This window comes from Pezoporus flaviventris, unplaced genomic scaffold (genome assembly GCF_033815535.1).
Source record: "Pezoporus flaviventris isolate CSIRO_AGI_PZ_B2104156 unplaced genomic scaffold, CSIRO_AGI_Pfla_v1 ptg000001l, whole genome shotgun sequence".
NCBI lineage: Eukaryota > Metazoa > Chordata > Aves > Psittaciformes > Psittacidae > Pezoporus > Pezoporus flaviventris.
In genome coordinates this window covers 11,475,217-11,501,279 of record NW_026892549.1, presented here as the reverse complement: position 1 = coordinate 11,501,279, position 26,063 = coordinate 11,475,217, and the positions used below count along the sequence as shown (strand labels likewise).

General features: G+C 39.2%; 1 pseudogene; it reads left to right on the top strand.

Annotated features, from left to right (window-relative positions):
- LOC133273954 (von Willebrand factor D and EGF domain-containing protein-like) overlaps positions 1-26,063 on the top strand; it is a 190,506-nt pseudogene that overhangs the window by 5,237 nt on the left and 159,206 nt on the right.

Below are 26,063 nucleotides of genomic sequence, written 5' to 3'. Positions count from 1 at the left end.
TTGGACAGAGCCTTGGGCTTGGTCTAGGGAGAGGCATCCCTGCCCATGGCAGGGGGGTTGGAACTTGGTGATCTTAAGGTCCTTTCCAGCCCAAACCATTCTATGATTCTATAAATCTGAAAAAAGTGGATTAGTTTGAAGAATATTTTTTCATCTGATTTTGAAACACCAGTAAACCCGTGTGTTAGCACGAGCAGTTGTTTGTACAGCTTTTCTGGAAAGAGTTTGGTGTGTTAAGCTCTTAGATTTACTTAATGAATATATGTACTCATTTGTTTCCTTCTGGCACATATTATTTTGATTATTCTGACATCTATTACTTTGATTGCTGTGTTCATACTGCATGGCATCCACAGGGAGCTGCAAGGGAATAGTCTACATATTGAAAGAAAAAAATTGATTGCCTAATATAGTTGAAGGGTTGTAGTAGTATGCTCTGCTCATTTTGCTGGTTTTATATTAATTCATCAATTGAGAGCAAGTTTATCTTATTCCCATATTTTGTTCACAAAGCAGCTTCCATGAGCTCGATAGCAATTTATCTGCATACCGCAATAATGTACTGCCTCTCCTGTGGTAGCTGGAGCATTTTACAACTCAACTGTCCCTTGACAGCTTTGTGTGTTGACAATTTCGGTAAATGTTCCCTCATGAAGTATCTTGATAATGCCTCATCAGTTCAGTAGTTATTGCACTTTCCATAAACTGGTGGATACCCCAACTTTTCCTCCTCCTTATGCTAATAAAAGGCGTTCCCCATCTCAGGCTCACAGTCTTACTTGCTCTTAATTTTTTAAATGGCTGATTATTTTTAATTTGTCTCAGAAAGAAAAAGTCTATGGAAAGAAATCTAGATGATACAGAGACAAAAGGATTCTCAGAATTTCCTGAATTAATAGCTCTATAATTCATTTAAAAGTAAATATGGAGAATGACTTGAGATCTCATCCAGACAATTCCTTCACAGGAAGGATGTCTTATCACCTGCTTGCTTCTCATCTCTGTTTAAAGTTGTCTTTTGCTGATGTTTGACTATCATGCAAATTTTTTATCTCATTGATTTTCTCCAGACCTATATGAAACACAGAGGGAAGTAAAACTCAGTCACTAGTTTATTTAATAGCTATGTTACTGTTTTGTTATTCATAACTTAATAAATTCTTTAGAATTACCATTATTAAACCTCACTGCATTAGTCACATGTAATCTGTTGACTGGTCCAGCTGCCAGAACATGCAGATTCACAAACACCTTTCAGAGATTATTTTTAAAACTTTTCTTTTTCCCTTTTCTCCAATTATTTACTTTATAATCAGCTATGGGTATGCTATAAAATTAGTTGACTGTGACTCAGCCTCCCTCAATAAGACAGCATAGATACTTTGATTCACTCAGGCTACCTTATCATCAGCTCTGTTCGTTTCTTAATGGGCTGGAGAAAGAAAAGTATAAAAATTCACAGAGCCAGTTGTTCTGTTCTTTTATTAGATGTTGAGATTAGAGCTAGCAACAAAGACATAAACAGGGTGAAATCTAATTAGTTCCTTGTTTCTCTTTTGCAAGAAATACAAGGTAAATGAAGAGGAGGCTATTTCCTACCCCAGTGTACTTGCAACTCATTCTTTAAGTGTTAAAATATGTGGACATTTCGTTTTCTGAATATGTATAAAGCAGAATAAAAATAAAGGTAAAAGAAATCTATCCTACTCCCTGAGCTAGCCCATAATCACCCCAGAAAGTTGTCTTTTTCTCCAACAAAGTCTTGTATGCACCAGTGGGACTCAGCCACCCACACCCCATAACATTCCTGAAGTATTTGGGCTTCTTGTCTCCTATAATGTCCTTTAAAAGCCTCACTCATAATTGTTGAATATAGAAATCATCTAGTTTCAAGCAATTTTCAGTCCTTTGCCTGGACTAATCATACCATTAGATCCTGTAAAAGAAATCCGTAGTAAACCACTGTGAACAATTACACTGGGAATGCTGGAGTAGCTCATAGCATTCCCAGTCTGAAGCAAAGATGCATTTTGTTCAACCTCCACTCCCTGAGTGTGGGTACCTGTGCTGGAACATGACCTGTCCTACCTGGTGTGTCAGCACATGCTGAAACAGCAACAGGCAGGACTCACTTGTGCCTGTCCAGCGCTTACCTCCTAGCACAGCGCCAGTGTAATCCTGCCCACTGCAACACACCTCATAGGAGTGAATATCTGGTATATCCTTAAGTCATCACAGTCAAAGACAAGTGCCACATGGGAGCACCAGTGCTCAGATGTGGAGGGCTGAAGTTTGACTTAATCCCTGTCCCTAGAGTATGCTTTTGTGAGGACATTAGTCTTAAAGATACTAATGTACTTCAGGATAGCTGGATTTGAGTTGTAGACTATGATCCCAGCACAAGCTACACATCTCCCAGAGGAATTTTATAACTATTTTCTCCTCTTGACATGATTGCTGCCTTGCAGTACAAATAACTCTGACATAAATCATAAATCTACTACCACCCCCCTTTGCTTTGCTTATTCTTTCTATATTTTCTCAACTGATATCTTAGTCAGGAAAATCAGCCACAGTTTTCCTGCTGCTTCATAATGTCTGTCATCCACTAACATCTCTTGTTCTGTTTGCTATTACCTATAGTCTACACAGGTGTGTAGACACTTTCTCTTATTAATACACTCCTGATAATACTATCCATCTGCTGTTTCAAAGCAATTTCATCTTTTCTCTTAGGTCTGAGGTTGCAGATTGCCTCCTGAGAATACCAAGCATCCTCTATGTGCCAGCAGGATGCGAGGGGACATGAAGAGCTGTGCCTTGTCAGCCTTGTGCCGCAACCAATGAACCCTGGCACAGAAGTATTCACATGGCCAAAAAACTGTGCTGGAAGGATCTTCTTTACCACTCAGAAAGGTTGGTGGCAGAGACGCTAAATAGTACTTGTATGTACAATCACTAGCTGGGAAACAAGCTGTCTCTGAAAGTCTGGTTTTTGCAGCGGTATTGGATTTTGGTTTTTTAAGACCTCTAATGCAGACAACTTTATTCTGGCTTCTTTAAATCAGGTTTGGTGAGAAATCCTTCCTTGGTAGTGAAGCACAGGCTTTCTGAAAGACCCTTTTGTAAGGTTCTCAGATTTAAAACCTTACAGCTGGTCAGCACGCGGGGATAAGTTATGCCTTTGGCAACCTTAACATACATTAATGCTGATGTTGCTTTCAATGGGGCTAAATTGATGATAACGCTAAAGCATTACAATCCTGTAAAAGGTAGCACAGGTGGCCATACGTGTACATAAGCATAGGAAACATCATTTTGGCCTCCACTGTTATCACTGGTTCATGTAATCATTGCTAAAATTAGTGCTTCAGAAACGTTTCAAGAAAAAATATGATTGTCACAAAAAATACACCACACAAATCCATCAAGTGGGAATTTTGCCTTTGAACTCCCTCAGGGGCTCACTGCTGTTATAGCCCAACTCTGCACTGTGATTTTCTGCATAACAGTTTATAGACTATACAAATTCCCAAAAATAACCTACTTCAGGTTGAGTAACTGCTGTTGATCCACACGGGAAGGTTTTTCCTGTCTGATTGCTTTAACAATTGAAAACAATTAAAAATTTACTTACCCACTGAGACAGAAACAGGAAAACTCCAAAGTGCTAAATGATAGCCTGATATTTTGTTAATCACTTCTGACACGAAAGATGTTGTGTTTTAGGATAGAGGAGCTTGATCAATCTCTTCTGTCACAGACAAATGCCCTCAGAACTAGTCTATTGATTATACTGGAGAGAATATCTTTAGATCTTTTCTTCAAACTGTTTCACTTTCTATTAGTAATTAAATACATCTTGGAATAAGTGTCCCAGTGTCAGTCTCCCATGTGTTCATCTACTGTACAGGTGTAAATAACAGTGATGGACAGCAAGTTCATTCATTCTATGGCATAACATATATTTGCTATTTATAAAAATATAAAAAGAAAGCAATTTCAGTATAGAGTTAGACAGGTAGATAGACTGATCATTCAATTCATCAATACATGGGAGCTTTTTTGTTCAAAACCATATGCCCAAGTGCATAAGCCTCCAGATGCCTCCCTTCCTAAGGTGAAACCTGCACCAAAAAAAGGACAGGTCTTCTCCAAACTTGTACATTTCCATAAAAAATTCACTAACAGCATTTAAAATAATAAACACTTTAACTTCTTGAACAGTTCTAACCCAAGCATATATTTTTTAGAAGAATGAACAGGCTAAATAAAAGGGGCAGTAAATTTTGACATTAGTAATTACACTTGTTTGGAGTCCTCAACAGTGCAGAAAGGAGTGATTTATGTTCATTTGTGCTTAGGAAGCAATGTTCTAACACACTGATTTTCAACCTTATTTTTAATCAAAGGTCCTTTTCAGTAAAAATAAAGCCACTGAGTAACCTGTATCCCTATTGTTTTATGCTTAAGAGAGGGCATATTTTGCATAAAGAAAACAAGTGAAGTGAACTTTACAAAAGTAAAAATTTTACTGAAGAGAAAGAAGTCCTTAATTTGAGAGGGTCTGATGAGGGCCTTGGAGCCTGGACAGCAGGTACTCACTGGCACAGAGCAGAAATCTAAATAGAGATATATTTGAATAAATTCTGCATGAAGGCCTGAGGGCAGTTGCACTACATGTACATGAACTGAAATTTGGCATGTTAAGAGCCCTCATAGTTTAAATAGTATTTCAGCCTATAAGATATTTAGATATTAGATTTTTAGGCTAAGAAAGTTGGGGCTGTTTACCCTGGAGAAGAGAAGGCTGTGTGGAGACCTCATAGCAGCCTTCCAGTATCTGAAGGGGGCCTATAGAGGTACTGGGGATGGACTATTCATTAGGGACTGTAGTGATAGGACAAGGGGTAATGGGTTTAAACTTAAACAGGGGAAGTTTAGATTGGATATAAGGAGGAAGTTCTTTACTGTGAGGGTGGTGAGGCACTGGAATGGGTTGCCCAGGGAGGTTGTGAATGCTCCATCCCTGGTGGTGTTCAAGACCAGGTTGGACGAAGCCTTGGGTGGCATGGTTTTGTGTGAGGTGTCCCTGCCCATGGCAGGGGGGTTGAAACTAGATGATCTTAAGGTCCTTTCCAACCCTAACTATTCTATGATTCGATATGGCTGGGAAAACCCATTCTCTAATATCAGAGGTTTCAAAGAAGGGGTTAGTGAGACATTTCTCCCACATACACATTCCAGTGCAGGCAGCTGAGGGTGAGAAAAGCTGCTCTGGGTCCTGCTCCATAACAATATCTAATAACTTCTTCACAACCATAAGCTTATTCCTGTTATTTAAAGCCACCTTCATTTCCTAAAATGTTGTCTGGCACTAAAGCATACTATTAAGCTGCTGCCATGTTTTTCCATTGTGATAGAAATTATTGTTCTATATAGTTTGATTTTAAGAGTGCACTCTGGCACTTGGGAAAAAGGCACTATATAAAAGCAAAATAAATACGAAGAATAGTTATATTTCCTGAGCTTTTTCATTAGCCAGAAAATATATACAATCAAGGCAGGGGAAAACAATGTCAGTTTTTCCTAGACTGAAGTAGGACAAGACAGTGCATGGAAGAATATGCATGAATGTGCACTGCCAGAAGTTTTAACCATGCAGCTTTTCTGAGTACAGGCAAATTTCTGCTCTTACTATATCCAAACACTCCTGGAACAACTGGCCTCTCCTGTGACAGGCAACAAGCCACTGGAAAAATACAGAATGAGGTTCCTTGACTTGTTCTCAGTTTTTGTAAAAGTCAGACTGACCATTGGTTGTATATTCACAGGGAAACTTTGCATTTGGTCAGCATTAAAAATGAACAGAAGAGCAATGAAAAGAAATTCTTCCTGAATACCCACTGAACTCCACTCATGCTTTGTTCTTTTCTCCCCAGACATACCAATATATTCTTCTATCTGAGCAGGCTGTCCTTTCAATGATCCCTGGACAAACTTCTCATCACCACATGCAATATTTTTTCTAAGATTTGCAAATAGAGCTGGAGCAAATCCAGAAAAAAGTGTAACCTATATTCCTACAATTAAAAAGTTGAAGATATTGCAGTGATTTTTTACCAAAATCGAATCACTGCTGCTTTGTTTAAGCCCAGCTGAAAAATTTAAATTCATACTGCTGTATTAGCTAGTATTCTAACACAGGTTACTAAACCGTTAGGGAAAGCATCTTATTTTAGCTTGGAGTAAAATTTCACATCACAGTGTCTTTTCAGTATCAGCATGCAATTATGTGAGCAAGAAATTGCACACAAGCCTTTTTTTCTTTCTAAATGTGCCTTCTATAATGGCATTTTCATTAGTAGGAAATACTTGTTGTCTATAGAAAAATAATTTGTCTTGTTTTTTGAAAACTAAATTATCCCCTCTAAAAGATTAGGTGAAAAACACTGTATAATTTTACATGCATTCCAGATTAAATACAAAGTTCTGCTTATTTCTCATGGCCCCTAGTGCTGTATTTTGTGAGAGAGTTCAAGAGTGAACCCAACAAGTTATTTATTTCTGAAACACAGATAAGGCATCTGGAAGGTTTTATCAGTGTGATTTTGCCACTAGCCTGTAATTCAGGGAACTGGGAAATAAAGGCCCAGAAAACTTATCAGCATGTGATTGATCATTTGAAACCCAAGCGAAGCTGAGAAGGAACATATCATCTGGCAGTAACAGCACCAAACAGCAGAAGAGGATTTGTAGGACAGCCATTGCGTAAAATTAGTCTCTTGGAATTAACATACCACTTAACACTATGTGATTACCATCAAGAAGCTTTACATGTATCTTCTCATATTTTCCTTTTTGCTTTACACCCTGGTTTGATATTCACAGAAACTCCCATCATGTTACGGCTTCTCTTAGGGCTCTCAGTGAAGTAAGATAGTGAAGCAAACCAGAATTAGGTTGCAAAACTAGGGGAAAAGTAGCCATTAAGTGGAATTTCATTTTTATTATCATAGATTCCTGGCATACAGATCAAAACTTATTTCAAACCCATTTCATAAGGGTGCATCAGGAAGATGTCACTTTCCCTGCCTGTGCAACCATTATATAATATGACTGCAAGGCGTAGCTTGTTGAACATGTAATTTCATGAGAGAGTGCTCCTTGCTGTGCATACACTGCTGCATTACAGGAAAGGTTTGGATTAAAAAGAACGAGTCTCCAGCTGGCTCTGCCCTGCTTCTGCAATTGTATGGTATGTCTCACACAAATAAGGGACATTTATCTACCCAGTACATTCCTCTTGAGTTAATAATTGTAAGATGTGCTATAGCAAGATGTTTTGATGCTGTTATGCCATCTATCGCTGTCCCAGCACTCTGCTTTCCCCCAGTCCTGTTGGTCTTTTCCTGGGCAGTGGTTGGAGCTTGGGCATTTTGTCTGCCCAAGCACTCTTCTTCCAGAGGGGAGTGGTAGGAAGCATTCCTTGCTTCATCTCTAATTGTAGCAACAAGGTAGGACTTTACATTTTTAGCAGTCCTTTTGCACATCTCAGTATCCTGCTCAAACTACTGAGTTTATTAGCAAATAAAATGGAAGAGTGCCTCTAATTTCTTAGACAGGGATCTCATGTTATGAGCCCTGTTATAGCGCGTTAAATTCAAAGCTGTTGGTCCTGTCCATTGATTTTCACCGGGAGTAGACCAGTCATACTGTGAGCAGAGCTTGGCTCATTCAGGCTGCCTTCAAAGCCATTTTCATTGAAAAAAAAACAAACAACAACATTGAGACCAGCCTCACGTGTCACAGATTCTTTTTACATAATTTTTGCACTGCTTTTTCCAGAACAAACTATTTAAAAGATAGTACGTGCTATCTGAATATTTTGATTGCTAATGTGAGGATATTCTGCTAACAGGCAGGGTACTCAAAAAGTGACCAAACACTAGCTATATAACAAGCACAGTTTATTAAACAAGCACTCTAAAGCAAATAAGCACACTAATGCAAACACACACACTAACACGAATCAGGTATATATGTCTTCATATATAGTGAAAAAGTACAATAAAGCAAATCATATATATATATATGTAAGTAAAGCACAGAAGAAAATTAGGAATGCATCAAATCATTAATGCATAGAGAGAGCAGAGGCTAAAAAATGTATCACCAGTCACCAATGAATCATCATCCAGGCCCACACCTCAACCTGGGAAGCCCCACTGCAGCCAGTGCCAGGAGTCTCAGGCAACTGGGAAAGTTCACCACCCACAGGTGAAGCTTTCAGATTGGGCTACAAGAGGGTCTTAGTTTTATACCCATAGAGAAACAACTGGCTTTATGCTAGCTCTGTAATTGTTTACTTGTGGGTCTGTGTAATTTCTTATGATCTCACTGTTTATGCCGAGAGCATTGGCAAGGCGCCCCTGGTGGGGCCAAGTATGAGCGTCATAGAACAGTAGCATACCTACGATTTCCTGCCTCTTTCTGACACAGTCACAATGAACATGAACATATATACTCTACAGAATACACTTTGACAAAACCCATACTTTGTTATGTCTCTTAGTCATGAGTGGGAATCAACTCTCAGCTAGGTTCCCATCCATTACAGAGAAAAGGCAAGAAAATCTCCTTTTTGTTTTTATAGCATAAAGATTTATCACAGCTTGCTAAATTCTGAAATGATTAAGTCATATTAAAGACATAACTAATACAAATGTTTAATTTCTGGCTTCTGAAGTTTTATACTTGATTCAAAAACACATCTTGATTTTGAACATCATTTTTCTTCACTATAATGCAAATATTGCTCTCCTTCCACAATTGGTCACAGTGAAGTCAATAAAATATGCACAGAAGAAATTCAAGCAGCATTTGGCTCAATATAAATAGTGATAATGTATCCACCTAAAAAAAAAATGCTTTTTATCATCATAAGTCTCTCCTGTTTTTTTATAGTTTTCATTAAGCAAAACAATCCATCATATTTGAACTTCATGCATGTCCCTGAAACTAACAGTTAGTACAAGTCAATTTTTAATTATATTTTTATAAAATCTACGATGTATTTCCTGATTTTGTAACACATTTTAAACAGCAAGTCATCAATATAAATTATGTAAATCTCAAGTGACCCCAAAGTCATTAATCTGACTGAATTTCACAGTGAAACATAATATAGTAATAACCCACTAGCTCTCTGTTTAACAACACAGAGCAGCAGAGGTGGCTACAGCAGTGATGAACAACGGGAAATAACAGGTTTTTTCTAGATTAGTGTGATTTTTAATCTTTTAAATGAAATAGCTGTTGTGTTTCAAATACCTGTTCCCCTCTCACATTAGAGCCAAAGGAAGATGGGTCCGTTAATCCTGAAAAAAGAGAAAAAAAAGGTTATACTCTATAGCACTGTGCAAAAAGCAATGAACTGCTACTCTGAACTACTGAGCTTTACAGTCACCTGGCTTGTGAACTTGTTTCCATCCTGTTCCTACAGTAAGCCACTTCAAATCCTGTTGCCAGCAGCAGAAAGAAATCTGCCTAGGAGGACTGAGTGCAATAGTTGCCCTTTGGTAGCAGCAGCAGCCTCATGCCAGTTTCCAGCAGTCATTTCTTCTGAAACACAGACTGGGTTGCTTTGGAAGGGATCTTGAAGATCATCTAGTTTCACACACCCCCCCCGCCAGAAGCAGCAACACCTTCCACTAGATCAGATTGCTCAAAGCCCCATCCAACTTGGCCTTGAACACTGCCAGGGATGGGGTAGCCACAACTTCTGGGCAACCTGTGCAGTGCCTCACTACCCTCACAGTGAAGAACTTTTTTTTTTATATCTAATCTAAATCTACCTTTGTCCTGTTTAAAACCATTCCACCTGGTCCTGTTGCTGTATGCCCTTGTAAAAAGTCCCTCTCCAGATTTCTTGTAGTCCTCCTTTAGGCACTGGAAGGCTGCTCTAAGTTGTCCGCAGAGCCTTTTCTTCTCCAGGCTGAACAAGCCCAAGTCTCTCAGCCTGTCTTCATCGGAGACGTGCTTCAGCCCTCTGAGCATCTTTGTGGCCCTCCTCTGGATTCCCTTCAGCTGGTCTATGTCCTTCTTGTGTTGTGGGCCCCTAGAAAACCAAAAAGATCTTTTATGCCAAACTCCTTCCCTGTGACTTTTTACTGCTACAGCCCAAAGGCTGCATAACCTCCAGGAAGGTATTTCCCCAACCCATATGAAGCATAAACCCCCTTCTTTCCATCTCTGTTACTGTTCCTTCCCCAGGCAATATTGCCTCTCCAGACTCCCTGTTTCTCTCAGTTGAGCCAGTTTGTTTGTGCCTCCTTTAAACCCACTTTTTTGATTTTCCAGCTGTTCTCTATTTTGGTGGCCACCTAAGTTCTTTCCAGCTGCTACCTCCTTAGGCAGAGCTGTGCTGGCTCCATCATCATCTGATGGCAGCAGCCTTCTGCCTTCCCTGCATTTCTGTGTGTGGGCATCACCTGTACCCTTGTGGACTTAATACTACTAAAATAGCATCGAAGTATGTAAATCTGAGAAGCTGGCACAGGAACAAATGAGGATGTTTTTTGCTTGTGCACAGGAGAGAGAGTCACAGGATTTAGCTTGTATTCTTCACTAAAAAGAGTACTTCATGTTATTCTTTTAAAAGTAGGATGTGGTTATTGCCTGGCTCTCAGTCTTTGTGAACTAACATCATCTAAGTTCATGCAGACCAAAAAGAAGAGAATTATTGTAAGGCAAAATACCCTGGCTGTTAGACCTTTCCAGCTCCTCTTGCTTTATATGCCTTTTCTTTCACTTTATGAAAGTTTGTGCAGGAGATCAGCAGGTCAGAGGAAACAACTGCAGCATTTTAGGATGTTTGCTAAAACATAGTTGCAGAGTAGAGCCAGACAGCTTAAAAAAGTGAGATTACTTTTTTGCCTTTCCTAGGAGAAAATTTGCTCATACAACGTTCTTTCTTCAGCACTTGAAAAGGTTTCTCTTCCTATTTATGGAGTAAGATATACATTCTGTTCTTCGGTTCATATTTTTTGAACTTCAGATACTTTTTTCCATATTAAAACATCTCACAGGCAAATGCACATCCTTATTTATACTTCTTATATTAACCCAGTTACATGGTGGCAATAAAATTCCATAATAAGAAATAAGAACTCTCATAGCAGATTCATAAAACCCTCCAAAGAACAGAGAAAGAACAGACCATAAGTCTCATAAATCCAACTTGATTTATTCATGACCTTTTTATATTCCAGGATATTTATGATAAGATGGTGAATGTAACCCCCCCAACAATAATTGCTGATCAAGTAAGAAAATTGAAATAAGAGTTTTAAAAAGAAAATTATCAGAAAAGTGAAATATTATAAACAATAATGTGGCTTGTAGGCATTTAATCCTATATGCAGTGGGAGCAGTAGGAATAACATTTCAAAACTGTCATAGCTCCGTGATCCCCTGAACCAGAACCTTCCAGCTTTGCTGCTTCAGTAGCTGCAGTAATATGCAGGTATTTTCCCTTCATCAAATATACCCAAATAACCTCTAGGGAAGATTCTGTGCGTCATATACATTTTCAGCCTCCAGAAGGCTTTTGAGGGGTTACATCCACAAGAGAAAGGGAGTCATTGGCTAGAGTTGTCAGTCCACCCAGTGTAGTTGGGAGGCATCTTTGGTTTTTTGCAGGCCATACCCAGGTTCTGGGAAGAGACACTGGAAAGAGGATTTGTCAAACATCACTGTGCAGAGCTCCTTCAGTTACATTATAAAAGCCCCTCCAATTGACGTATGTCATTGCTCTTGCTTATCCAAGTCCCTTGTTTATAGAGGCAGCATTCAAATCCACCTTAGAAATAGGTCAAGTCACCTAGATCTTTCAGTAGGTAGAAATTCCCTGTTTTCTACCCCAAATATGTGTATACATGTAGCTCCTAAAGTGAATGTTCTAACAGCAACCTTCTCCCTTGGCCTACAGAATTCCCTTTCCCACTATGTACGTATCAGCAACATGAAAAGCATCCTCAGTCTCCCTTTTGCTAGGCTAAGCAAATTAATTTTAATGTCTACTTAAACAGCAAGCTCTTCATTCTGCTGATTATCCTAACAGCCATTCCCTCTGCTTGCACAAAACTGAACATGTATACAGTGATCCAAATGAGCTCTATGCAGTGGTGTTAATTTAACTGTTGCTCTACTGTAGTGTCACCACCAAAAGCAGCTTTTCACATTACAGTGGAATCAGTACCTTGTGATCAGATAGTATATCCTTCCTTTATTAACACAGTTCTGTTACTAATTCTTACACTTGCTAATGTACTGCTTTGCCCTGGAAGTATTCAAGTCTCATTTGTATGTGAACAGGACTTAAAAGGGCTTTTGGAGATAATTTTAGATAACAGTATATTAGACTTGTGCATACTCAATTCAATAGCACTTTTTAGAGAAAGGAGGAAAAAGAATGTCTAGCAACAAAGGAAATTCTGTGAATCAGCTAGAAAGGTAAAAAGCAAGAATCCAGTAAATATCAGTCTTTTCAGATAATCGCTTTCACTATTCAGCTATTCTTCACCAGTTCCTTATCTAAAGCCTCTGTGGCACACTTTGATGAGAGAGAATTCAACCCGTATAGACTCATAGGAGAAAGTGATGTACACTCTAGACCCACTTTTCAGTTGCTTAACAGTTATGAATGCTTTTCTTTTTTTTTTTTTTTATCATCTAGATTAGAAATCAAGCAAACAGGACTTTTCTACCTGGAAGGAAGGTTCTGATTGATAGTATTTCTGCTTTTGGAACCTATTTCTCCCATTTAAAATTGTTCAAGTGCATATCAAGGTCAATTTTCTGTGAGGATAGTGTGGGCAACAATGGAAACTTTGTGCCTGCATGATTTTGTGTGATTATGAAATTCTCTTGCTTCTCTCAGGAATTCCCAGACAACCAATGATTTCTGCTTTGGTCTTTCCCATTTAAGTCATTGTGAAATACTCAAAAAAATGTGAATGCTAATGCAGATCAGCCTGTTTCCTGCCTGATGGCAACTTATGGATCTGATGGTGAATCTCTTCACAGCTCTCCTGTTTTTTTTTTTCTTTTCTGGGCATCCTGGGGAGACTGTCTATCTCTGGGAAAGACAAGGCATGTAGCCTGGTTGTTAGAAGTCAGCCTAGTGAATAACACGCAGTATGGCCAAAGCCCATGTGTTTTTCATGCCTCCACCTCCCAGAAGAACATGCCATCTACACATCTAGGAGGGACGCATCTTGTCTTCTTCATAGTCACAAAGGGTTTTGATAAAAACAGAAGGCACTGCATGGGGCTTGAAGAAGCAGGCCAGCCATCCCATAGCCTGCATGGCCTCATCAGCCATCGTGGCCCCCTGCCCTTTGTGCATGAAATACAGGGAAACAGGCAAAATATAGACATATTGGAATAAAATAGCCATCTTCTAGAGTGAAAGGTACATGTACTTAGATACCAATGTTATCCAAGATTACGTATTGCTGTCTGGTGTCTGTAGAGAGTCCCTGTCTTACTCTCAACCTAATGATGCACTGGTATTCAAGCGTTATTTCAGTCTTCAGCAAGCATTCACAATTAACATAAGGAGAGTAATACTTACGTATTAGTTTCTGTATTTGACTTGAAGAGGCAAATGGATAAAACTAAATAAACGTCAGCTGTTAGACTGTGAGACTTAACGTGGTTCTGGAATTAGCAATGGAAGTTTTAATTGAATACAGAAAGGTTTCAAGATCATTGAGATCAATTCCATCTGAATGCTAATTACTGTGGTTTCCCAAAAGAAAACACAGAATTTACAGGCAGGCTCACCACCCATTTTGCCTAGATCACTTCTTATGAGCAATAATGACCAGTAATGAAACAGCCAAAAGCCCTGGTGGCTCTTCCTAATATGTACGTTTTAGAGCCTTGAGTCCTGATCCTGCAGCTGCCAGCTTCACCCTATGAGAACCATTAGCAGCTGGCTTCACGTCTAGAAAAAAAAAAAAAGAAAAGAAATATGCTGCATTTTCACAGCAATCAATCAGCAGACGCAGTGCCAGGAAAGCTTCATAATGATGTAGATATTGCCAACTGACTTTGCAAAAATACATTCTTTTCAGGAGAGAAATATGTCGGCAAAAAACGACAGATGATCTCAGTGTACACTTACGTGCAGGTGGTATTGATCCCTTTCTTATTTGGACAGGAGGGGACTGAGACCAGAAAGCAGCTCTCTTGCCAGAGGTATCAGTGCTCACCCTCACACCTAAGAGCAGCAGCGGGAACAGGACAGCACATTTCTATGAACCACCTCACTGGAGCCATCAGCAGGCTCATCCACAGCCTTACATGATTAGATGAGTGACTTTGCTCACTTTGCTGAGCGTTCTGTTATTCTTACCATGAAAGAGTTCTGAGAGCAGAAGACCTTAAAATGAAAAATAAAGTTGGAAACCTTAGAGTTACATAAATACAAATAAACAGGGTGGGGAACAATACAAAAGTATTAATGAAGAAAATGTTGCTTTGGGGGTTGTTTTCTTTTTTTCTTAATGTTCTGCAAAATGACTGAAATCTATCAGCAGCACCACTGCTCTTAAATGTTGCATTTCCAAAGATTTGTCTGCATGTACCCCTTTTTATTATCTTTTGTACTTCCTGACGGTGGTACTGAAATGTCTGGCATGATTCACACTGTGAGCAGTCCTTTTGTGAGAACTGAATGAAAACAGGCTGATAACAAGAGCAATTTCATTTAAAAAACCCAGCCAGGTGACTGGTTACATTATCGAAGCTATGCATGCAGAACTCTAACACTGCCATATTGTTTTAGATCATTTTTTCCATGGTGCAGAAGAAAATATCTTTGTCAGCTCAGTGGGGAAAGGTTGGAGATGATTGAAATAGAACAGCAGGAGGAGGCTGGTATGATTAGGTCACATAGACAACTGCCCATGTATAACACACTAATGGAGGTGAAAGCAGAGGGTAACCTAAAATTAAGTTGAAAGAACACACGAGACAAAAGGCTACACATAAAGGAGATGTACAATGAGCTGCTTTGTACAGCAGGTAGAGCGCAGAATTTTCATGTTCCGTATTTAGGTATTCCCTGTTAATACTGATGCAAATGCTGTACTAACTGGTGCTGTAATGTTTAGAAAGCATGCATGGAGAGAGGCATGTTTAATTAATTTTACAGTCCTGGGCAGAGAGGTCAGATGACAAGCCTGTGAGTAAAATCCCCAGCAGCCAAATTGGAGAATTGAAGAAAGAAAAGAGTATCTGAGAGAAAACTGGAGCTAGCTCTGGACCCACTCTGGTGATTGTTCACACCTCTTCAGCAGAAAATAAGTTCTTAATTTTGGTACAAGCCAGGAGGTAAGAATATCATTTTTGTAGGAAATCTTGGTTGATACAAATAAAACATAGTCTACTTTAAACTGTTCCTTCTGGGTAGAATGATGCTATATAAAAGTCACAAAACAGCTGGTCAAATGAGTAATAGGGCAACCAGGGTATCAGCACTATAGCGCTCTCCAAACAATAAATGATCCATAAAAAATCATTAGAAACTTCTGCAGTTTGGTACAGAGGCTGCTGTGGGTCACAACGTTATCAGGGTGGCATTTGGTCACCGATAATATCAAGCAAATATGTTGGGGGAACAGCTTGCAAAATCACTTTTTCTAGTCAACTTCATCGTGCTATTTCAGTTTTTCATTTTCAGGCACTGTTTTGGCTTGAGGCCTGAGTTCACTTCAGAACAATTTCCATTGACAAGTTATGTCATTGCATACATTCACAGTTGTGCAAGTCACAATTACCTTCTCCAAATGTTTCCAGAAGACAGCAAGACTGTCTGGTAAAAATCCATGTAAGGCAAAGGGAGACCAGCCAGACCTCAGCAGAGGTGAAGGCCGGGCACTTTCATGAGAGAATTAAGTGGTGGAACACCTTGCCTGGGGAGATCAGTGTTCACAAAACTTCCTTCACCTGGAGCTGAGAAGGGGATAGTCAAACTCCACAGGCTGGTGGCGTAGCATCATTAAATCCTGCCTTAAAAGGGCAAAATAAAGGGGGGGTGGGGGGGAAGCTGACGCAGATTATTAAGAACAAATTGCATTGTATGAGCCGATTTTCTTCTCTGACCGTTACTGGTCTAGTAAATAAAAGGTGATTATGAGGTATGATATATCCTGACTTCACCAGCATCTCAAGGCCAACAAGTTAATGGATTCAGAGGCAGGAAAATGAGGCTAAAAGTGTCTCATCTGCTGAAGTGTCTGATTTGTGAATCCAGAGATGCCTAAAGGGGAGACAGGCATGGAGAACTGCTCTCCCCTTCAGAAACCTTTTTTTCTTTTTCATGCTGAAACAAGACCCCTTCAAAATGTTTAGTAAAAGCACTTAGTAAGAGAGGGAAAGGGAGAAAGATCCTTTTGTCATCTCCATTTCCTAAGAGTGGTCAGCCTAAGAGATAACATCATTGATTTGGGAAGTCTTGCTTGGGCAGACCCAGAGCAGAGCCCAAGCCTCTCATTTTATGGCTTTTTGTGTGCTTTGATTATTCCAAAGCACAGAGCTTCTTACCTTTTCTCCCTTTTTTCCCTCCAGTAATTCCATACTAAAAATCACACAACGATAACTTCAGTGGAAAAACACACTTCTGTGAAAATCTCAGCTGTGGCAAGTCAACGTTTTCCAACAGAAATATTTCTCATCAGAAAGCTTGCAGCCAGCTCCAACATTGAGATTTCAGGAGCAGCTAAGCTTTAAGTGCCTCATATTTCTGCATATCAGAGTCATCAGTCAGGCACCCAGAAAATGAGGAGTGTAAAAGTAATGATCACCTCTGACATGGCTGGAGTGACTTATCCAGCGTGACACAGGCCCCCGTGGCAGCCCTATCAATCACCTCCTCAGGGCAGCATTCTCAGAGTATTTTTTTTCTCCAAAACATCAATAGTAGCTAACATTTTTTAAACACTGTCATCCATTTCAGTCAATCTTATTCTTCATAATTTTAGTCTCTTTCTACTGGGAAATTTGCAGCGTATTTCATGGTATGAAGTGTCAAGAGAACTGCATCAAAGAACAACATCTTTTCCTTTGCCACTTCTATTTGTTTGCCCGAGACATATGTGCAGTAGCAAAATATACATATCCACCCAAGCAAGAGAGTAAGTAACAGTTCTGATACACTACCACATACCAAGCATCTCTTAGCCTTACTAAAAATTATAATATTCAAAACCTTTGCATGACCAGATATAAGATTTTTAGGTAGTTTAATTTTGCTACCCAACATTCTAATTATTTTTGTCCTCCTTCATAACATTTGGATCATTAAGACAAAATATTAATGGATAAGCTTTTTTTTAGCTTATCCATACAATTGCTTTAACTCATTTATATGGAATAATTTCATGAAAAGCTTATACTTTTCACTTTCATCATACAAAAAAACATTCTAGAATTAACATATGGTATCTCACTCTATTCACTTTATACTGATTACAAATACTCAGGGGCAAGTTGTTAGTAGACAGGGAGTAAAACAAACATCTAAAATCCATGCCAAGCCATAAATAAACAAGGGTGCCAAGCTCCCCCTTGTTGTTGAGAATCAGGAGACTGCTCAGAGGCCTCTCCTCAGAAGGACCCTGAAGATATTCCCCTGCAGCAGCACCTGAAGCTCCAAGCAAAAGAGTTTGCAAAGGTTTTAGGGAATTTCTGGAAGCTGCTCAGAAAGATAAGTTCTGCATCAAAGCATCACACTGCTAAGCACACAGACCAAGCACTAGTAACGTCTCTAATGTTCACAGATATTATCCTGTATGTGTAAAATGGGATTGTGTATAATCTGTGGTCTATGTTGTTGAATGCATGTGGATTACATGACCCTCCCAGTCCTTTCCTGCCTTATTTGGTTTGACCTTTGATTCCATTGCCCAAACGGCATGTAGTTCTTTGCCCCCAGCTCAGGCTAGACCTCACGGTAACAGGGACATGCAGTCTGTTTTCCCAACTGTATGTCTTCCTTTCTCCTTCTAGCAAGGTTTTTTCTCATAGACAGGATCTTTTCCCCCTGTCAGTGTAAGAGGGGATAACTCAGCTGTAGTGTTAATTTTACTTGGGACAGAATAAATGGTTAATTGGTTTGTTTATTCTCTTTAATCTGAATCATTTTGTTAACACCTCCAACTCCTACTTGACTTGGCAGAAAAAAATAAACTCTTAATTTAGGTATTATAAATATATATACACCTATGTAATAAAAAGACTGAAAAGCAGAGCTTCAACATATATGCACACACATGTATGATGACATCTCAGTTCTTTACATACTGCTGTCCTGGAAGAGGAGACTTAGCCTAATGACTATTTCCAGAGCCTTTTCCAAAGAGCTAGAACATTGTTTCTTGTGAAATCACAGCCAGAATAACCTGCTGCTGTAAGAAATCTTTGAAAGGATTTTGGAAATGCAAAAATACTGCAAATTTTTATTGCAAATAAGATTAAATCTTATTAAAATTTAAAATCTATCTTATTCTTGGCATATACCCATGCACTCCATGGACTATCCTAAGAAAAGGTTTGCCTCGAAAGAGAAAGGCCATTTTTCCTTCCTTAGAAGAGGATTTTAAATGATTGGACATACTCCAAGAATAAGTCTGAGAAGAAAATATGAAAGCTGTAATCCTGTGATCAGAGTGATAATGTTTTTGGTCCCTGATTAAAGAGAAATATTCAGCTTTGATGTACTCTTTGTAGTCAAGGAGTCATAATGAATAAGTAACAAATATCAAGAAATGAGTTCAAGAGAAGTACAGAAATTAGCTGGTTCAGATGGCCACTTCAAGTCAGACCTACGCTGTGTTATCCAAGTCAGTGACTGAGGCCCTAATGGCAGATCAGACTTGCTGGCAACATGAACATATCTGCATGGTAACTAAGAAGAACTGCAAACTAAAAAAGTGCAAAACTGTGCAGGAAAGGCAGTTGTCTCTAAAGGCAGATGAAGATTGAGACTGTGGCTTCCTGTTGAAGAAATACATAGAAATATCACATGGAATAGAGACATGGAGATAGACATTTCATGACATAGAGACATGGATCCAGAGTGTTTTGGATGCACGGTTAGGGGAGTCATTTATTTATGTGGCTGATAATGTGGAATATGGGAGATAAATTAGAATTAGACATCCTTGCTTGAGGTAAAGGGCAGGAAAATAACTGTATTATAGAAGAACCACCACGAGACTGAAGCAGACTCCCCGTCTCATGTTCCCATGCAGATGCTATAGCAACAGTTTAGAGATAAGAAGGATTATCATGAAAAGCAGTAGGCTGACCCTCTTTTTAGCACTGTTTATGCCAAAATGCCTCTGTGATCTATGCTGGGTAATCAGGGTTGGGATTAGTGCCATGCCAAGACATATGTCATTCTTCTATATATTTATGCTGTGCGCATGCATTGTTTTCCTGACACCGGAGCAATAGCAGCTGCGTAACTTCCATCTTGTAATGTGATGGGGATATATTTTTCACAGGAGACCTGTGTTTTGGGTCTGGCTGTCCCACAGTCAGAATAAAAGAAATAAAAGATACGGGCTAATCATACAGGGCAGTTCATGTGAATGAAGGCAGCTGAGATAGGGAAATCAAAAGCACAGAGATTGTACTCCTTGGAGCAAATGTCATGAACTGATCACCCTCAGGAGCATGTTTCAAGTGAGCAGAGCTTGGGTTAAAATGGCATTGGCAACATTTTTCTCTACTCAGCAAGATCTACCGTAGTTTCATTTTGAACATGAACAACTTGGCCTAGAGAAAAAGAAGCCTATTTTTCTAAAAGTTAAATATTTTCTCTCAGTGCATTTGCAAATGAAATGACTCAATGCCTCCTGCTTCCAAGATATTTAATTTCAGGTTGAAGAGGAATTTAGACTGACTTTTGATTACTATCAGTCTTTTTTTGTGATTTTAGAGATTCTGTTTCTCTGGATATACTGAAAGGCTTAATTTTAGATTCAAATAAGCTGCTTTTCCTCCTGGACGGGCGAATTGCAAATCATCTACTCACTAAATTTTCCATGTGCCAGTAACATCTGTTCAACAGTTGCCTTTTTAAAATTTACTACAACACAGTGTTATAGCTGTGTCTTTCTGTTCCTCCTACATGCAGTCTTTCGCTTTCTGGTTAGCTCTGGGTGCTGTCTGTACTTATTGCAGCACAAAAATGTAGAACATTAGCATCTGTTAATCCTTTTATACCTCAAGTCTTCACATGTTTGGCCAACTCTGCTTCTCATTGTGCCTATTTGCCTCTGGAATAGCCTCAAAATTCCAGATGCAGCAAAATAACTCAAAGTGTAGCCTGCCCCCATGGTACTGCTGGAAGGTTATTTTAGAATTAAGATAATTCAGTGGTTTAAGTGTGTTTGCTGGATCCCTAGGAGCGAGCTTTTATCCCAGTTTGCAGGGATTTAGCCATTCAGTTGTTATTAATATTGAGCCATGCTGCTGAATCTACATGTTCTGCAAGGAAATAACCTAAATGTTAGTGCTTTCCTTTACACTAGACGCTTGTTTCAGCAAATAATAGAACAGATGAAAGAAACTTGTCTAAGGACAAGGCCTACAATTTTGCAGTGGCATAACAGAAAAAGAATGAAAGGCTAAAATATAGCTATCAAAGACCTTCACAGTAAATTTGGACCCTGACTTTTCTTTCACACCATAATTGAAAGTAATATGTGGGGTAAAATAAAGAGTTGCAGTTCCTGTACAAAGGGTGAGTTGGAGGCAGGGTAAGGGTGGGGGCTGAAGTGAAAAGGGAAAATAGCTCTTCTCAGACTTGCGATCCCAATGTGATTCACCTTTGCAGGCTTGAGCACTGGGTCTTCTGGTGTTCGTCAAACAGAAACACAGACCTATCCACAGTGTGCTTTGAATGAGTGACAATAAGCCTATGCTGCATACTGCTGTGATGAAAAGCTGATTTTGGACCGCTGAGAATGAAATATGCCAAACATGATCAACTGCAGAATTAGTCTAGCCAGTGGAAAATTACAACACAATTCACTGATGTTTTTTCAAAAGAAACAGAATTACTTAAGAATCATGCAGGTAAGAAAATTCTTTGAGATTGTGATACTTTGTTACTTTGTTACTATACACACAAAAATATGATACTTGAGCCTTCTTGAGGTCACCTGTGAATAAATGTGAACAGGTGTAAGGTCTGCACAGCAGCATGTGGCACCACCACTTCTCAGTCTATCACAAGCAAACCCGTTTTCATTAATGGGCTAACAGGTGTGTTGTTCAAACCGTGTGGTTAAAAACATCTTTAGGTTTCTGTAATATTCACTCATGCAGTGGATACTGTGGGAGATGCAATAGTCAGTCTTGCACATGGGACCACAGCTGACTCACACACTGGTTTGGAGATATAGGTCCGCAGTGTGTCTTTTGAAATGCCATATACCTGCTTTAGTGGAAAGTAAGCTTCCACTTGAACAGGGTTGAAAAAAAAAAGAAGTAGAGCTGCCAGGGTTCCATTCTAAGGTTTAGCTATATGTGCTTGTGCAGGATATTAGCAGATGACAGACAGATCTACCTGTACAAACTTTCCGTTCTCTAAACGACTCATAAAACACAACACAGAACTGACCAAAGCCTGTCATTCACCAGGTTTCACATAATCAAATTTTTCAAGTTTCAAAAGCAACTCGGCAATGACTGCAAATTGATAAAGAATAAAGTAGCAAATGATAAATTGATTGCCTGTTGTTTCTTTGTGTACTAATTTGTGTTATGGCTTTCCAGTCTGAAATTGTTTGACTAGATTTTTGATGTTTGGTTTTTGGTGTGTTTTTTTTTTTTTAGCTCAAATTGCAAACGAAATTACTGCGGTAAGCTGAATACAGCAAGTGTAATGAAGAATTGATCAACTGTTATGTTGCAGGGCTTTTGTGAACAGTGATTTCTAGCCTATCTTCTTAAGATGAAAATTACAGTTATTAGCCAATTACTAAGTAAGAATGCAAAACTGAGTCTTTTTTTATAATAGAAAGATGGAAGAAAACCTGAAACATGCATGCTTTCTTATACTCTCCCTGTTTTGTTTATGGATAACATTTTATGTTGAATTATTCCCCAGCAAAAGAATTAAGTTCTTGTTACTTCCTCCTTCAGTAATGCTGGTTTTAAACCATCTTTTTCAATAAAAGTTATAACTATTTTATAAGCTAAAAGTCTATTCCCACTGTTATCAGGCAGGAAGGAGGTGAAGGAGTAGAATTGAAAGCTCATCATGAAAACAGCTCCATGGAAATAAAAAATTACTAGGATTAATCTTGTCTGGTGAGAATTACCTGTACTGCATCATCAGTGTCTAAGAAGGAAAGAGAATAGTTCCCATCGAGAATAATCTGTCCAGTAATATTGTTTTCTTTTATTTATTTCCTAAAGAATTAGTGCCACTGCTACACCCCCTGTAAAAACTACCAGCACCACACTGACTTTGGCAGAGGAAAACCCCATCCCATCCCAACCCATCCCTGCATGAGAAACTCTCCACATAGCCTGCTCAGCTATTGATGGGTGGAGCTCATTTCCAGGCTCAGAAGACTTTATAAGACACAAATCCCTCCAGCACATTTGGAGTTGTTTTCAAATGAGCATAAATTTTAAAACACATGATACTACACTGTGATCAAAGTTATTTCAGTGTAAATGAGAAAAAATCAGTTGGTTTATCTTCTGCATAGCTGATCCTGATCAAAACACATCTGCCTATAATATGCACCATATGCGGCAACAATTGTCTCATGTTTATTTCTATGCCTCCTTAATCCCCTGTGTCCTCTGTAAGCATGCATATCTGTGTCTGCAGCTCTAGCTGGATGGCCATAGAAAGGCATTTTGCTTCACTCACATATAATTATGGAGATGTTTTTTCTTATTATCATAATTACATCCCAAAAGATTGTGCAGGTAGCAGCTGTAAAGGTAATGAACACTCATCTGATACCAGCTGAACTGGATTTTCTTTTATATCGAAAAGCAGCTTATAGCTGAAGTCCTTATTGATTCCTGAAACCTTGCTATTTTCATGAAAGCTTCTACTACTCGTAAACAAGCAGAGATCTGTGAAGCAGCCAAAGCAGAGATGACCCTAAACAGACAGAAAAATTAGTACATGTTAGAACCATGAATGGGTACTAAATTTGTCTAAATAAAAATAGTAAATGCAATTATCTGTAGGGTTTAGTGCATAGGAACTAAAAGCCTTGCTCTTTCATGGCATGAAAAGGCATCAACAGATCTCATTCATGTGCTAGACACACGGGGGCTGGTATTCTTACAACTAGACGTACAAGATTCCCCTGAAATACCACCATGACTGAGGGAGCCTGCTGGTTGAAACTGTGACCATCCTGTTTCTATAGGAGAAAAGCACTGATGCATATTAATTTTGAAGATAATTATGACTATACATACAGAAACCATATCTTTCAAATGTCAAAAAAACCAAACAGGATTGCTGATAAGCTCGGTTTCTAGAAATCTATTAATGTTGCCTTCCACATTTGGGAGTGCACAGCTTGCATTTACCAAGCTGGCCAGGCAGGCTGATGACTATTTCGAGCTCATGACCTTTTATTTTAATACTTTTTAATCCATCCAAAATGCTATAACGCATGAGAAGGATTTTTTGCATCCATAGCAGGAGCTGCTGTGTGTTCAGTTCTCCATCAGCTCCCTCCAGGTTTCAAAGAGTGGGCAGCCTATGACAGGATGAAGGACAAGGTCAAAGATTACCTGAATTTGGGTAGGAAGGTGGTAAGATCCTTCCAGGTTTGTGCATTAGTTGGGAAGTGGAGCGTGTCCACGTACACTGCTGCAGAACAGAAATGAATAAAACCTTACTCCAAAGGCAAGAACAAACCAAACCATTCTTTCTAAATGTCAAAACCCTGACAGAGAAGCCCATTATAAACATGTGACGAGTGTGTGACTGCCGAAACCACTATTGTGGCAGTGAATGAAACGAATAATAGTGATGAATAATAGCAAAACAACAGCAGGAAAAATTGCCTCATCACCCTGCATAAATTAGGAACTAAATCACACCCAGGACACACACATGAATCTGGCATTTGGCAGCGCTAAGCTGCCTTCAGTCAGATTCCCCTTATCTTTCCACCAGTCTCTGCTGCATTCTGGATGCACTGACAATAAGTTAGTGGCAACACTTTCCCCAGTGCTCTATCACCCATATACAGAATTAAATTGAAGAAGTTGCTGGGAAATGTGGCCAAAATTCAGCATTTGTCATGGGAGCAGTCTGGAAAAATGTGTGGCTCGCAAACTGTAATTAGCCTGCATGGCTGTTGAGGCTTGGAAATCGCTCCAGCTCTCAAAGGGGTAAACCATGGAAATCAAATTTCCATCTGAATAGAGCCCAGTGGGTTCTAAAATTAAACGTGAGTTTGCTTTTGGTACTGCTATTTAGGAAAGCTATATTTGCAAGTGTATGTTCAAGTGAGATTAGGAGGTAAGAAAGAACCTTTTCATTTATCACTTTTTTGTTCTGAGGAACGAGAGCAAAATAGACCAATCAATAACAAAAATTATAATTTTCTTTTATTGATTGCTCAGAAGTACTTGAAGGCATCACCATTAACTTAGAGATAACTTGAAGGATTTTATGAGGTTTTTAGTTCTCTTCTGACACAGCAATGGTAGGTGATTTCCATATTCAGAGTTTCAGCCTTCCTGGCTCTGAAGCTGAGCCAGAATTAGCAAGGACAAGACCCGGTAAAATTTAATAGAGTAACTGACATGATTTGGCTTTGTTGCTTTTTCTAACTGGCACATTCAATAGATTAAGCTGTATTTTGCAAAGCAGGGGAACTGCAGGCTTCACCTCTCCTGTACAGCTGCCCATTGATTTTTATCCATGTGATCATGCATTGTCCCTCTTTGCCTATCATATTATTTGTGAGCAAATTTCACGATAATGAGAGATAACAGCTAGTGAGTCCTGGAGACCAAAACATTTTAAAGGACACTTCTGCTGGTAACTTCCTGGCTCCTCCAGGTCAGTTGACCATGCATGTGGTGTTGTCCCTGAGCATAAACACTCAGTTCCTTCATTCTCTCTACTTATGGAGCACTGAAGAAAGCACTTTTCAGAACATTTGTGACAGTGCTCCAAACTCCACATTAAACTGCCCAGAAGTTCCTCAGACTTTGTTCATGATTCTCAGAGGGACCTCTTGTCACCTACATTGTCAGCCTCTCTTGATACCTCTTCTGGTCCTGTGCAAAATGCATGTCTGCCTTTTTCCGCATCCTCCTGTGTGAGCTGTATGTACTGCATTGTTCTGCACACCATTCAGAGGAAACACAGGCTAGAAGAAAGGTTTCATATTTCTCCTTTATAAACCACAAGTTAAAAATAGAAATGCAACTCAAGATAAGAAATATTAGCATAAATAAATAATTGTTTTCTCTGGAACTGAACATGGGCCCTTGGTTTGTCAATAATATATTGCTCCACAGAAGACCAGGATGATGAGTGACCTTGTTCCCAAGCAAATGAAAGTGGGATGTATCATATAGACAACACGTTGAGATTGTAGGAGGATTTTTTTCAACTACATTTTCTCTCAGGGTCTCATGCTATCACTTTTGTGCATGAAAAAAAATCAAAAAAAAACCCACCTCAACAAAATCCCCCAAGCCCCCAAATTCCCTAAGAATTAAGCAATAGGCTTCCCAATCCTGCCTGATTGGAGCAATCTCTAGTAAGAGATTCAGTTACATATGCCTTAAGTACAAAATCTCAAGGGTGTTGTATAAAGCATTTGTGGGGATGAGGGAAAGAGGAAAGGGATCTTTCCCCACATACCTGCTTCTATCCGTGGTGCTTGGATCACACTTAGGCACTGCAGGAGGATGAATTTCCTTCCAAACATAGCAGATCCCTAGAGTTGAACAGTCTAAAGAAGAAAGAAGAG